A 13,032-nucleotide genomic window follows, 5' to 3' on the forward strand; every position below is an offset into this window, starting at 1 on the left:
GTGCCCCACTTCCAACTCCTTACTTACAGGTGAAGGAATAGGACAGTGTGTAGGAGAAATTGGTCATCCCGTCCTTCCTGAGCTGAAGGAATGAAACGCTTTCCCCCTTCCCAGATTTGCCTCCATCTGCATCCTGCAGATTTCCTTCTCCACTCTCCCCAGAAGCTGCTGTCAAGTGTGGGTGAAAACACCAGCTGTGCACCAGCAGTGACATCTGAGTTGTAACAGCTCAGCAACCTTTCCACCAAGGGTAGAGAAGTCCACGCTACCCTCAGCGGCAGCCTTGGGCCACCAGTCCCAGGAAGGCTGCCCCCGCTCTGGGTCCTTCCTCTCAGAGCCACATGCACAAGAGGACATTCTGTGGCTGAGAGGCCTGAGGGGAATTTGCAGGGCTGTATGCAGTGCTGTGAAGGGAAGGTCTGATGAGTGCTGCTCCGGTTCCGCTCATAGATGTGATTCCTAAGAGGAAATGCTAAAAAGGAAACAACACACCCAAAATGGAGTCATTTGCACCCCAAACCAAGACTTAATTAGTTTTAACCTATCCCAGGAGTGTGACCTTTTAACAGTATCTGAAATTTCCTGACCAGCACCAGTGAGCTAATCTGCATGATAAAAACCCTGCCATTCCCTTCCCCCACAAAAGATGATGTCCTGGCCTGAAACTGCCCCCTTTTTTTCTTTTGCCAGTAATTTCTGGTCCCACCCTCCTGCCTATGAAAACCTTCCATTTTGTACAACTCCTCAGAACATCTCTCTGCTTACTGGAGGGGATGCTGCTTGATTCACGAATTGCTTAATAAAGACAATTAGATCTTCAAGTTTACTTGACTGTTTGCTTTTAACATATAGAGATGGGGAGTCCATGTTGTAGGCTTGGCCAGTGCTCAGCTGCAGCCAGCACACAGCTGGACCTGATGCTCCAGGATATATAAACAATTCTGGGGATGGGAGCCTGCAAGCCAGCACTTACTTTGCTAATTCATCTTACCTGCCAGTTCTCCATTTGCTGAGTCATGTCCTCCCGCATTATGGCTCTCAGACTCAGACTTACAATATAGTGGATTCATCTGTCAGTGCATTAGTTGGAGTCTAGGACATAATAGGATTGTATTGGAAACAGCCTCTTGAATTTCGGCAGATTTCCAACTATGCTCATGAGGATGCACTTACATCAATATTATCATCTTTGTGAATCACAGCTCCTTCCAAAACTTTCTGAATCTTCTCTAATGATGTGATTTCTCCACATAGCTCAGCCTGCACCTAATTTCAGTTTTCAATTTCCTGCTGGAATGGCAAAGGAGAAACTGCTTTCATCTAGTATGGATAAAATGAGGGTTCCTGTGGCCAGGATTCTCACCTGGCCCTGGTTGACTGGCTCACTGCACACCTGTGGGCAATACATGGCTGTTGACTCCATATAAAGAGCTCTGCCCAGTACTCTGGGTGCAACATGGTGGCAGGGCTGCAAGACTGTAGGAGAGCAGAGCAGAGACTGGAGAGGTGGCAGCACTGAGGACAGAGGCCTGGAGGACGGCTGTGCAGGATGATTGTCCAGAGAGTCCCAGAGGACGGCTGTGCGGACGGTTGTGCAGGACGGCTGTTGAAGGCAGAGAGGCCCAGAGGACGGCTGTGCAGGACAACTGTGTGGGACGGCTGTGCAGGCAGAGAGGGGACTGTGGGCTGGCTGCTTCTCACAGTCTTGAAAAGGTCTACAGGGGAGACCCAAGAAATGGCTGCATGAGAACATGAGCTGCAAACCTCTGTGGATTCCCTGAGGAAGGAGACAGCCTTGATGCAGAAGGAGGCAGCACGAGAATGCTGGCAGCAAGGTACCATTGGAGATGAGATGGCAGCGCTGCCAGGTGCTCTGAAGGAGGAAGAGGCCATCAAGGAAAAAGACGAACTCCTGAGGGAAGCACAGGCGGAGGTGGCATGAGAACACCAGCTGCAAAGCATTGAGCTGAAGCTAAGAGACCTTCTGAAGACTGAGCTGGCATTGCTGTGAGGCACTGTAGCAGAGGAGGCACTTGGGGGAGGGGAGAGAAAGGTGCCATCGGTCCCAGAAATGGAGGAGCTGGGGAAGGATGAAGGGGTGGTGCCGGAGCCACTAGCCCCTCCTGTTTTGAAAGCATGCCCAGTGGTTGTAAAGAAAATGAAGACCCAGCAGCTGAAAGTTCCCCAAGGAGAGGAACAGCCCCCTCCCCAGGTCATGGTCCCCTATGGTCCGCCCCTATACTCAGGCTGAGCCAGTGGCTGTGGGACTTAGGGGTGGATGGAATTGTTCTGTCGGGATCAGAGATGGGAAAGCTGTCTTCCCTGACAGTGCGGCCAACCTTGAGGCAGAGATTAGAAAATGCGAGGTGACATGTACGGTAGCTGAAGCAACAAGAACCTGGAAAGAAATAAGACCTGTTACTCACAGGAGGAATTTGAGGGGCCCCGTGCAAGTTACGAGGACCCAGATGTGGGTTGATTTGATACGGGCAGGAGTAGATGGAAGGAAATTAGATGGGAAGCTAAATAGGATCTTACTGGAGCTATGGCAACAGCTGAAACCAGAGCAGCAGTTCCAGCCATTAAGACCAAAGAGGCAGAGGTCAGAGACAGAGCCATGAGTTCAGCTTGTGTGTCTGCAAGACTTTTTGCTGGAGAGGCTGGAGAACAATGTTCAAGCTTCCTTGCATAGGGACCATTGCAGAGGACTAAGGGCATATGGATTGAGAGGAGAGAATCCTGGAGGGGTGGAGTGTGGATAAAATGAGGGTTCCTGTGGCCAGAATTCTCACCTGGCCCTGGTTGTCTAGCTCACTGCACACCTGTGGGCAATACATGGCTGTTGACTCTATATAAAGAGCTCTGCCCAGTACTCTGGGTGCAACATGGTGGCAGGGCTGCAAGACTGTAGGAGAGCAGAGCAGAGGCTGGAATCTGCTCGACTGGAGGAAAATAAGAATGAGAGTGGTGGCAGTGCTGAGGACAGAGGCCTGGAGGATGGCTGTGTGGGACGACTGTGCAGAGAGGCCCCAGAGGATGGCTGTGCGGGCAGAGAGGCCCAGAGGCAGAGAGTGGCTTGCTGCATACAGACTCACTCTGAGTGAACGGGATTTTAGTGACTGACCTGCCACCTGGAAATAAAGTTGGGTATAACCCTTTCACCCCAAGAACGTGTTGCTGTCATTTTCTTTGGTCACACTGAATCCATAGTGAACTTGCCTGGGGCTGAAACCCATTGGCAAGACATCTAGTCTCACAGTTGAGCTATTCACAATATCAAAAAGGTGGAAACTACCCAAGTGTCTGTTAATAGGTGAATGGATAATAAATTATGATATAAACATACAATATTAACTGTGGCTCGAGGAGGAAGGGGGTTCTCCACTGGACGCAAGCTCACTACGCATCTGCTCAGACTGGAGGAAAACAAGGATGAGAGGTTGGGGAAAGGGTTTTTACTCCCCATGACCCAGTCTCTCTCCCAGTGAACCCCGGCTGCTTGGCACTGTCTCTCTCCTGGCGCACTCCAAAGCCCTCCCTCTCTGGCTGTGGCCCACTCACCTTCCCTCCTGCCTCTTCTGGGAGGAACTCCAGGGGTGGGTCCCTGGTGACTGGCTTGTGCCTGACCAATTATGCACCAGGAAAGGAAAGGAGGAGAGAATGGCTGCTACTCTCCACCCCCTACCCTGGACTGGTAATCCCGTGATGGACCAATGGCTCTGCCACAGTAAACATCACAATGGTATGCAAACAGGCCCTTACATGCATATCACTATCATGGCCAGGCAGGAATTCTAGTGGAAAACTTCCATTTACCCAACATCTATCTATCCATGTGGATGAATATTGATAACATCACCTTGGGAAATCATCACCTTGAGCAAGTGAACGAAGCCAGACACAAAAGGTCACATATTGTATTCATTCCATTTATATGAAATATGCACAAAGATCAATTGACAGAAACAAGTAGAGTGGTGGTTTCTGGCCCTGGTGAGCCAGTATAGGAAGAACAGGAGGAACTCCATCTTAAGGCTAAGATTCTGTTTTGGAACTAAGAAGTTAAAAATTAAAATTTCCAACATATTTTAGAAACTATTAGCCAACAACTGACCATATCCTGAACCAGGGAAAAAATCCCAAAACAAATGCTATGCTCCCATTATCTGAGGGAAATCATCACCTTGAGCAAGAACAGGACTAACAAATTCCTTGTCTAAGCTTATTTTGTAGAACAGCAAAGACAGAAGTGAGACAGTGTAAGGAAGAGAAAACAGGGACTCTGTTCTAAGTTACACCTCCATCTTGGGGGTTAAATGTCAAAAGGTAAAATTCCCAGACTGTCTTTAAAGCAAATAATTTATGGTGAGCCATTAACTGACCATATGAGTGATTTAAGGCTTGCTATTTTAAAGCAGATCTTGCAGTTGGCTATTTATCCCCTAAGACAAATTAAGAAACTTTCTTCATTATTCCAGATATACAGCCCATATTGTCTGTGTAAGGTTTTTCAAATTAAAGAAAAGGAACCATTCGAATAGTTGACTGCAATTTGGGAAGCACACATACTCAATTCCTTTAAAAAGGAATTGGCCCAGCCAGGTTAGGGGGTCCACTGTTAATGCAGGGGGTGAGCTCCCCAGTTACCAGGGAACAGGCCCAAAAAGTCAGTTGTCACCACGGTGAGGTCCAGTTTCCCTATAGTAAGTCCTTGGGATTGTTTGCAAGCAGATCACTGATGCCCCATTGGATCAAAGAACAATCTTCATTGATTTTGTAGCAGAAAAGAAAGCACAACTCTTCAAAAGTGCTACCATTCTCTTTGGGGAGGGTCTTTCTGGAATTAGTTTGTAATCCAGCATTTCTCTTGTACTCATATCACTTAAAAAATTATTTCCAACCATCTTCACTACAGAGACAGAAATGACTCAAGTAAGAATTACAAAACCAAGCCCTTTAATAGACATTACACAAGTTAGCTTTAAACATTTGACAACACCCTAAAAAAAAAGTCAAAATCCTGTACCTGTGTTTTAGGCAGGCAATCTCCTTGTTAGTTTCAACTATCTCTTTCCCAACAGGGTTCTGAGCTAAGGGAGAAAAATTCAAATTGACCATGGTTGACTCTGCATAAAAAGAAAGAGAAAACATCTTATCCAGGTGTCTCCCCATTTCTTCTCAAGAGTGGTGATCACAAGAAGACAACACATTAAAGAATATAAGACCAGGGCCTCCAAAGGCCATTGTAATTGTCTGCATTAGGGAGTGAGGAATTCTGCAAACCTTGGGCGGGATGAATATTACCTGGTGTCTGAATGAGTGTTCATCCTTTGTTTTCCACATCCTCAACTCTTCGCTTTCATCAGCTAAATTGCAGTATTGAATACAATTCTGAATACTCTGCTCATGTCTCCCTTACCTTAAGGGCACCTTGAGGAACATTATCCATTATCAAACATATTTCTATGATTTTAACAGAATTGTGGGATGAGAGTATGGCTGTCATTTCCTTATTATATTTGATGCACGGAAGTTCTGAGTTGATATATTTCCTCTACCCTTTCCCAACAGGGCCCTAATTAACCCTTCTATATTTATCTCCATTCAGAAGCTCTTCTTCCTTTAGTTATATATCCTCTGCCTTTGTCCCAGGGATTACTACCTGGTCTATAAAAGGGCAGGATCATGTTAATGGCACATGAGAACCAAACTGTTCTCTTAAGATACAAGGGCCATTGCTACCCACCCCGGAACCCTTCTCGGGGAACCACGTGCCCTCAGTCTGGCCAGCAATGGAGGCCAGTACACTTTCATAACTTTACATTATTTTCATATGATTGTAACTGGGCCTGAAGGAGTTAAAAGCTGGTTTCTAGCTCCTTGCTGTCCACTAGGAGCAAGACAAGGATGATAACTGGATGGTAGGGCAACAGTATCTATTTTGTTCTTGGAGATTAGAGATAGAAATCCTCCAAAGACAAAGCAAGGAGAGGAACTGAAAGTTACAAGATCCTTAATCACCACTCCTTTTAGATTTGCCAAAGTAACTGCAGCTCTGTACACAGGTCTGTGAATAACTTTGCTTTCAGCTTGAGAGGTAAGACAATAATTGTCCTGTCAAGTTTGCAGGAACATCACGGCCAGACCTCAGGAATCCACCCACCAAGGAAGGGGAGTTTCAGGACCCTCCTCAGACCCTGGCTGACGTCTGGATGTCCGCAATTACCTGTCACCTCCCGCTCCCCCTCCTACTCCCTCTGTCCCCAGCATAACGGGAGCTCGGCCTCAACCCCGAGTTAAGAGGCCTTGAGGACAGCAGTACTCCCCGCCTCCAACCTGAGGCCGGTTGAGCGCAGCCTTTCTCTACTCTCCACTCTGTCCCTGGGTGCCCTGGCTGAACCGTGCAGCAGCGAACCGGGCACGGCTACACGATGATGTTTTTCTCCAGCGTGAATTCCCGAAGCTCGGGTCGCCTGCCCTTTGCGCTGTGTGCGTGTGAATGGTGACACAAAGCCAGCAGGGCTTGCGGACGCTGCACGCCGCTGAACTCACCCAGATGATGTGTAGTTCTCGCAGCCCAAGTCTTTTACGACGCGCACCTGAGAGCTGACGCGTGCTGTGATTGCTGGCCTCGCTTCCTTGTCACCTCACACTTTGCCGCCACGGGCAACCTGGCTACGCATTTGTGATCCTGGGGGGCGGCGACGGGTCTCCGCCTCAGCTCCACCCCCGCCCCGCCTGCGCACGCGCGCTGCGCCCCCGCTAGCCCTGCCTGCGCGCGCGCGCCCCCTGGCGGCCGAGGCAAGAAGCGTCCCCGGAGCGCCGGCGCAGGCCACCCTGGTCCCTTCCTTGCAGACCGGTCGCCCCCGAAGTAAGTGTGCCGACTGACAGATTCAGCCAAAGAACAGACCAACGATTGCATGGCCACATATCGATGCTAACAAATGATTGGTTGCTACTGTGCAATTCAGATTTAACTGGATTTTATCTAGTATTTTACCTGACGAGCCTAGGACCAGGGCTCCAGAGCAACAGTGCTTGCGGTAAATTATAAAAACGTGTAGGACAGAAACGACTGAGTTTTGAGTAACAGGAGGCCCCTGTGCTGTACTATTTTATTTTTCCATGTACACTGCTTACTACCAAGCGCTCTGGAAATAGTAATTCCTTGGATCCTCAGAACAACCCACGTTCTCCAATTCCACAGGTAACGAAATGGAGCCATGGAGGGAGGCGGCAGTTCTGTGTTGAAAGAAAGCCTCTTTCTAGGTACCCCAGGGGGCTCTGAAGGGCCGGGCTCCTGTCCTTCGGGTTCCAGCACTCATTTCTCCTAGTCCAGCTGCATTTCCACCAGCCAGGTGTCCTGGGGGCATTGTCCTCTGGGGGCTCAGCAGAGCCCGGAGTCCCCTGCTCCGGGGGTGAGGAGCGGCGTGCAGACCAACAAGCCCACACAGGAGGCTGCTTCTGCAGTGAAAGCAGAAGAAGCTAAAGCCGCTGGTGACGCGGTGATGGAAGGTCCCAGGGCCCTAGTAGGTGAAGTGGTCAGGGAAGGCCTCAGAGCAAGGTCCGAGAGCCGGGGCCCACGGGCGTTAGGGAGTTACTCTGTGTGGGATGGCAGTCATTCACTGACCAGTCAGAACTGGCACTGCCATGGTCAGTTACACATTTTAGAAAGTTCTGTCTGGTGACTGTGCAGAGAATGAGCTGTTAGGAGGGCAAGTGGGGAAGGAAGCAAACTCAGTGGTATGTATGGTGGTCCCAGTGGCTTCAAACCAGGGCAAGGGGTGACAGAAAAGTTCAGGGATAGCTGAGGGGTGGGCCTTCTGGAGAGCCCCCGGAGGAAGGAAGGGGCCCTTCTCATGGCTGGAGCCCTTTCCTCCTCCAGGTCTCAGCCCAAATGTCTTCTCTAGGAGAGCCTTCCCTGACCGCCCTCTGGAAATGGCTCATCGGCACAGCATTCTGTTTGGTTTTCTTCACAGCAGTCAGCAAGAGCTGGTAGGACCTTGTTTAATCATCTGGGTATCCCTGGGGGTCTGTCTCCATCCACATATGAGCAGAGACCCTGCTTATTTTGTTCTGTGACCCCCACCCCTAGAATAGTGGCTAGCCCTCGATAAATATTTCTAGGATAGAAGTCTCCAGGGCCCTTGGAGCTCAGATCTGAAGCAGGAGGTAACCAGGTAAAGAGATGCAGGGAGAGGGGAGAATTTAAGTCAGACGATCATGAAAAGCTGGGGTGGCTGGAGCACCAGGGAGCTGGATGGGGCTTGAGGGAAGTGAGTCAGGATGAGCGAGGGCCAGGCCTGGTTGTGAAGCCCTTGTAAAGCCATGTGAGGGTTCATCTGCAAGTGCAAGGAAAAACTTAGTAGGTCAAACCAAAGGAGTTGTGAATTTGGACCAGTTCTGCTCACTGGGGGCCCTTGTCAAGGTGAGACTATCCCCTGCGTATGGAACAAAACAGACTAAGTTCTGACTAAACCTCTGACTGAGGCTTCCCTCTAGCGGGGAGAAGTTTTTGGACTTTCCACTAGGCCTGAGAGCAGCCGCCAGGATAGTACTCACTGGGCGCCTATTGTGTGCCAGGTCCCGCAGCACGCAAAGCCGAGTAAGACGGGATCCCTGCCCTCAACCGGGCCAGACTCAGGGAGCAGTGGGGCAGAGGCTCTGCGCGTCTAGTGCTGCAACAAAGGTAAGCAAAGGACTCTCTGGGGGCACAAACTCGGGAGTGACAAGCTCATGATCTCAACAAATACCTACTGAGCGCTTACTATGTGCCAGACCCTGTTCTAGAGGCTTCGCAGGCATCAGTACACAACACAAGCCAAGATCACTGCCTTGTGGAGTGTATGTTCCAGGAGAGTGAAGCAGGCAGCAAACAGGATCCATGAAAGTGCATTACGGGGGTGGAGGGATGGGGTGTGGGAGCCTGCTGAGCACCATGTAAAGCATATGGAGCAGTAGGGCCGGTTTCAGGTTGGGGAGGGCGTGGAAGGGCAGGGTGCAGCGGGAATCAGTCCTCATCCCAGATGCCGGCACAGATGTCAGGGTGAGAAGCGGAGAGATAACAATGGATGCTGTGTGAAGAGGCGTCATAAAGGAGGGGCATCTGAGCCCAGGCTTCCAGCAGCGGCTGCAGACTCAGAAGCCCACACGGGTCCAGCAGGTGATTGCAGAGGGAGGCTGCCCACGGACACTGGGTGGGCTGGCTATGTGGGCTGTCGCGACGGGGGCACCTGCTTCTCAGCCCCCTCTGTTTGTTGCCATGTGGACTTCAAGCCCAGTTTTGCCAGAAATACTAGCTTTCCAAGACAAGCCAGGAATTGGAACGTTATTACAAGAACGTTCCTATTTTGAAATGTTAAATCAATTAAAAAATGAGATAAACTACACAGGGTAAATGACACGCGTCAGCCCATGGGCCACTCATTTGCAACTTGTGGCTCAAAAATTAAAGGTATTTCGATAGGTCTTGAGCAGGCCACTGCAGATTAATAATGGTGGCAATTATAATGTGACACAACTTGTTCTAGTGAGTGTCATTAAAAAACACTTGTATTCTAAGTAAGAGAAGGGAGCTAGAGGTGTTCTTTATATGGGTTCTATTTTCCTGAGATACGTTATATTAGTTTTTGATTTCAATCCTCTTTCCCACCTTGAAAATTCCACTATCCTGCTTGTCATTGTATTTATTATTCCTCAGCTGTTTACAGGTTAGTTTATAAGACTACTTAAGGCTGACTTTACTGTTCTTTTCAGCTGGGCACCAAATTAGGTACTTTATGTAAAAGCCACATTTCCTGGGACCCATCTAGAAATTCTGGAGTGATTTCTCCTTGGAAAAAGGGTGTCTGGACATGAGCTCCTGCATTTAGACAATAATAGCAGCAGTGATTTTATTTTACATGTAAAGTTCTCTAAGATTCCCTGCTGAAGACAGCATGAACAATGCCAAATACTTACCTATTTTTCTATATCTATGTATCTGTATACGTACACTGACATTTGTATATTAAACAGTGGTGGGAAGGGCAGGGGTCTAGGAGTTTGGGGTATAGAGGTATAGAGGTTTAAATCCCAGATCAATGCCTACAACATCTGGGTGACCCTCAGCAAATTTCTTACATGCCAGAGTCCTGATTTCATCATAACTAAGTGTAAATAACAATACCCCTGAGATGGTAAGAATTAAATAACATGCATGTAAGGCACCTGGCACAGACAATGTGTTCAGTGAACATTAATCAGCTTCCCTAGAGGTGCTGACCAGTGAATGCAGGAAGCTTTCCAGCAATCGTTTGTGGGTGGGAAGAGGCCCTTACATTCCATGCCCAGAGACTGTGCTTCATGCTCCTGGCCCTGTTGGGAGTTGCTGCCATCAAAGGACTCTTCCTGATCGCCATGATGGCGGGTGACGAACCCCTCTGGTGCACTGAGCTGGAAAATGGTTGAGAATCACTGGATTAAATGGAATTTAGGACATAAAGCTACAATTGTGACACCATTTTCATATTATTCACTTACATGAATTTATCACAGGGCCAGGCTCAAATATGAAAGAATAATACAAGCCATCTGTTCGCAAATATTGCATGTCTGCGCCACAAAGGGAAGCACTTAATTTTATAGCACTCAGAAATGAAAGGCATGTGCTAAATACTAACTTCATATAAATGGAATTACTTAATAAATGCCCTCTATAAGCTTCCCTCCCTCAGCATAATCCCCACCAGATTCAACCATTTTCTTGTGTGTACAGTAGTCACACTCTTTCAACTTAGAGTTGACTCTTAGTCAGCTCTGTCTAAGTCTAAGACAACTTAGAGTAACTCTTTCAGTTACTCTCTTTCAACCACAGTCCAGAAGCTGATGATCTTCCTAAGGTCATAGGTCAGTGGTAGTCTGACGCTATGACCAACTGCCTACGTCATTCACGTCACTTCATCTCATCATGTAGGCATTTCATCATCTCAAGTCGTCACAGGAAGGGTTAGTGCAGTACAATAAGACATTTTGAGAAATAGAGATCACATTCACATAATTTTAACTGCAGTATATTGTTATAATTGTTCTATTTTATTATTAGCTATTGTTGTTAACCTCTTACTGTGCCTAATTCATAAATTAAACTTTATCACAGGTATGTGTGTAGAGGAAGAAAACACCGTACATATAGGGTTTGGTACTTTGTGGTTTCAGGCATCCACTGCGGGTCTTGGAGCATATCCCTTGCACGTAAGGGGGGACTACTGCATACTTTGATCCCATTTTATTTCTGGGTAGTATTCAAGTAGATGGCTATACTACAACATGTATATCTGTTCAGCTGTTGCTAGATGTTTAAGTATCTCCCATTTTTGGCTACTAAAAATAAAGCTGTTAGCTGATGTTGGCAAAACTGGACAGCTACATGCAAGAGAATGAAACTGGATCATTGTTTAACCCCATACACAAAAGTAAACTCGAAATGGGTTAAAGACTTGAATGTAAGTCATGAAACCGTAAAACTCTTAGAAGACAACATAGGCAAACATCTCCTGAATATAAGCATGAGCAACTTCTTCCTGAGTGCATCTCCTTGAGAAAGGGAAACAAAAGCAAAAATGAACTCATGGGACTACATCAAACTAAAAAGTTTCTGTACAGCAAAGGACACCATCAACAGAACAAAAAGGCATCCTACAGTATGAGAGAATATATTTGTAAATGACATATCTGACCAGGGGTTAACATCCAAAATATGTAAAGAACTTACACACCTCAACCCCAAAAAGCAAATGACCCAATTAACAAATGGGCAGAGGATATGAAAAGACAGTTCTCCAAAGAAGAAATTCAGATGGCCAACAGACACATGAAAAGATGCTTCACATCACTAATCATCAGGGAAATGCAAATTAAAACCACAATGAGATATCACCTCACACCAGTAAGGATGGCTACCATCAAACAGACTAAGAACAACAAATGCTGGCGAGTATGTGGAGAAAGGGGAACCTTCCTACACTGCTGGTGGGAATGTAAGCCAATTCAACCATTGTGGAAAGCAATATGGGGGTTCCTAAAAAACTAAAGATAGAAATACCATTTGACCCAGAATCCCACTCCTTGGAATTTACCCGAAGAATACAACTTCTCACATTAAAAAAGACATATGCACCCCTGTGTTTATCACAGTACTATTTACAATAGCCAAGATATGGAAGCAACCTAAGTGTCCATCAGTAGATGAATGGATAAAGAAGATGTGGTACATATACACAATGGAATACTATTCAGCCATAACAAAGAAACAAATCCTACCATTTGCAACAACATGGATGGAGTTGGAGGACATTATGCTCGGTGAAATATGCCAGGTCGAGAAGGACAAATGCCAAATGATTTCCCTCATTTGTGGAGTATAACAATGAAGCAAAACTGAAGGAACAAAATGGCAGCAGACTCAGAGACTCCAAGAATGAACTAGAGGTTACCAAAGGGAGGGGTGTGGTAGGGCAGGTTAGGAGGGAGGGAGAAGGGGACTGAGGGGTATTATGTTCAGTACACATGGTGTGGGGGATCACAGGGAGAACAGTGTAGCACAGAGAAGGGACATAGTGAATCTTTGGCATCGTGCTGCACTGAAGGACACTGACTGCATTGGGGTGTGGGTGGGGACTTGGTAATATTGGTAAATGTAGTAACCACATTGTTTTTTCATGTGAAACCTTCGTAAGAGTGTATATCAATCATACCTTAATAAACAAACAAACAAACAAACAAACAATAAAGCTGTTAGATATATGGTTAGAGATCTTTTTGTGGATGTATTTATTTTAATTGGGTAAAAATGTAGTTATGGAATGCCTGGGTCACAGAAACGTTGTATGTTTACGTTTTCAAAAAACCCCAATATTTTCAATGTAGTTACACCATTTTAAACTTCCATCCACAATATATAAGAGTTATAGTTGTCTCACATCATTGCCAAAACTTTAAGTATCTCCCATGGATATGGTAAGTCTTTTTAATTTTAGCCATTTTAGTGGATGT

At 46.9% G+C, this 13,032-nt stretch overlaps 1 long non-coding RNA gene across 1 annotated transcript; it reads right to left on the reverse strand.

The window, feature by feature from the left end:
* Positions 1-4,025: 4,025 nt before the first annotated feature.
* On the reverse strand, positions 4,026-6,688 carry LOC130683431 (uncharacterized). Its single transcript, XR_008997146.1, has 3 exons — positions 6,553-6,688; positions 5,027-5,126; positions 4,026-4,054 (listed from the first exon to the last, which is right to left on the reverse strand). It is a non-coding gene; the product is annotated as an uncharacterized LOC130683431 (long non-coding RNA).
* Between the last annotated feature and the right edge of the window lie 6,344 nt (positions 6,689-13,032).

Source organism: Manis pentadactyla, chromosome 4, assembly GCF_030020395.1.
Source record: "Manis pentadactyla isolate mManPen7 chromosome 4, mManPen7.hap1, whole genome shotgun sequence".
Lineage (NCBI taxonomy): Eukaryota > Metazoa > Chordata > Mammalia > Pholidota > Manidae > Manis > Manis pentadactyla.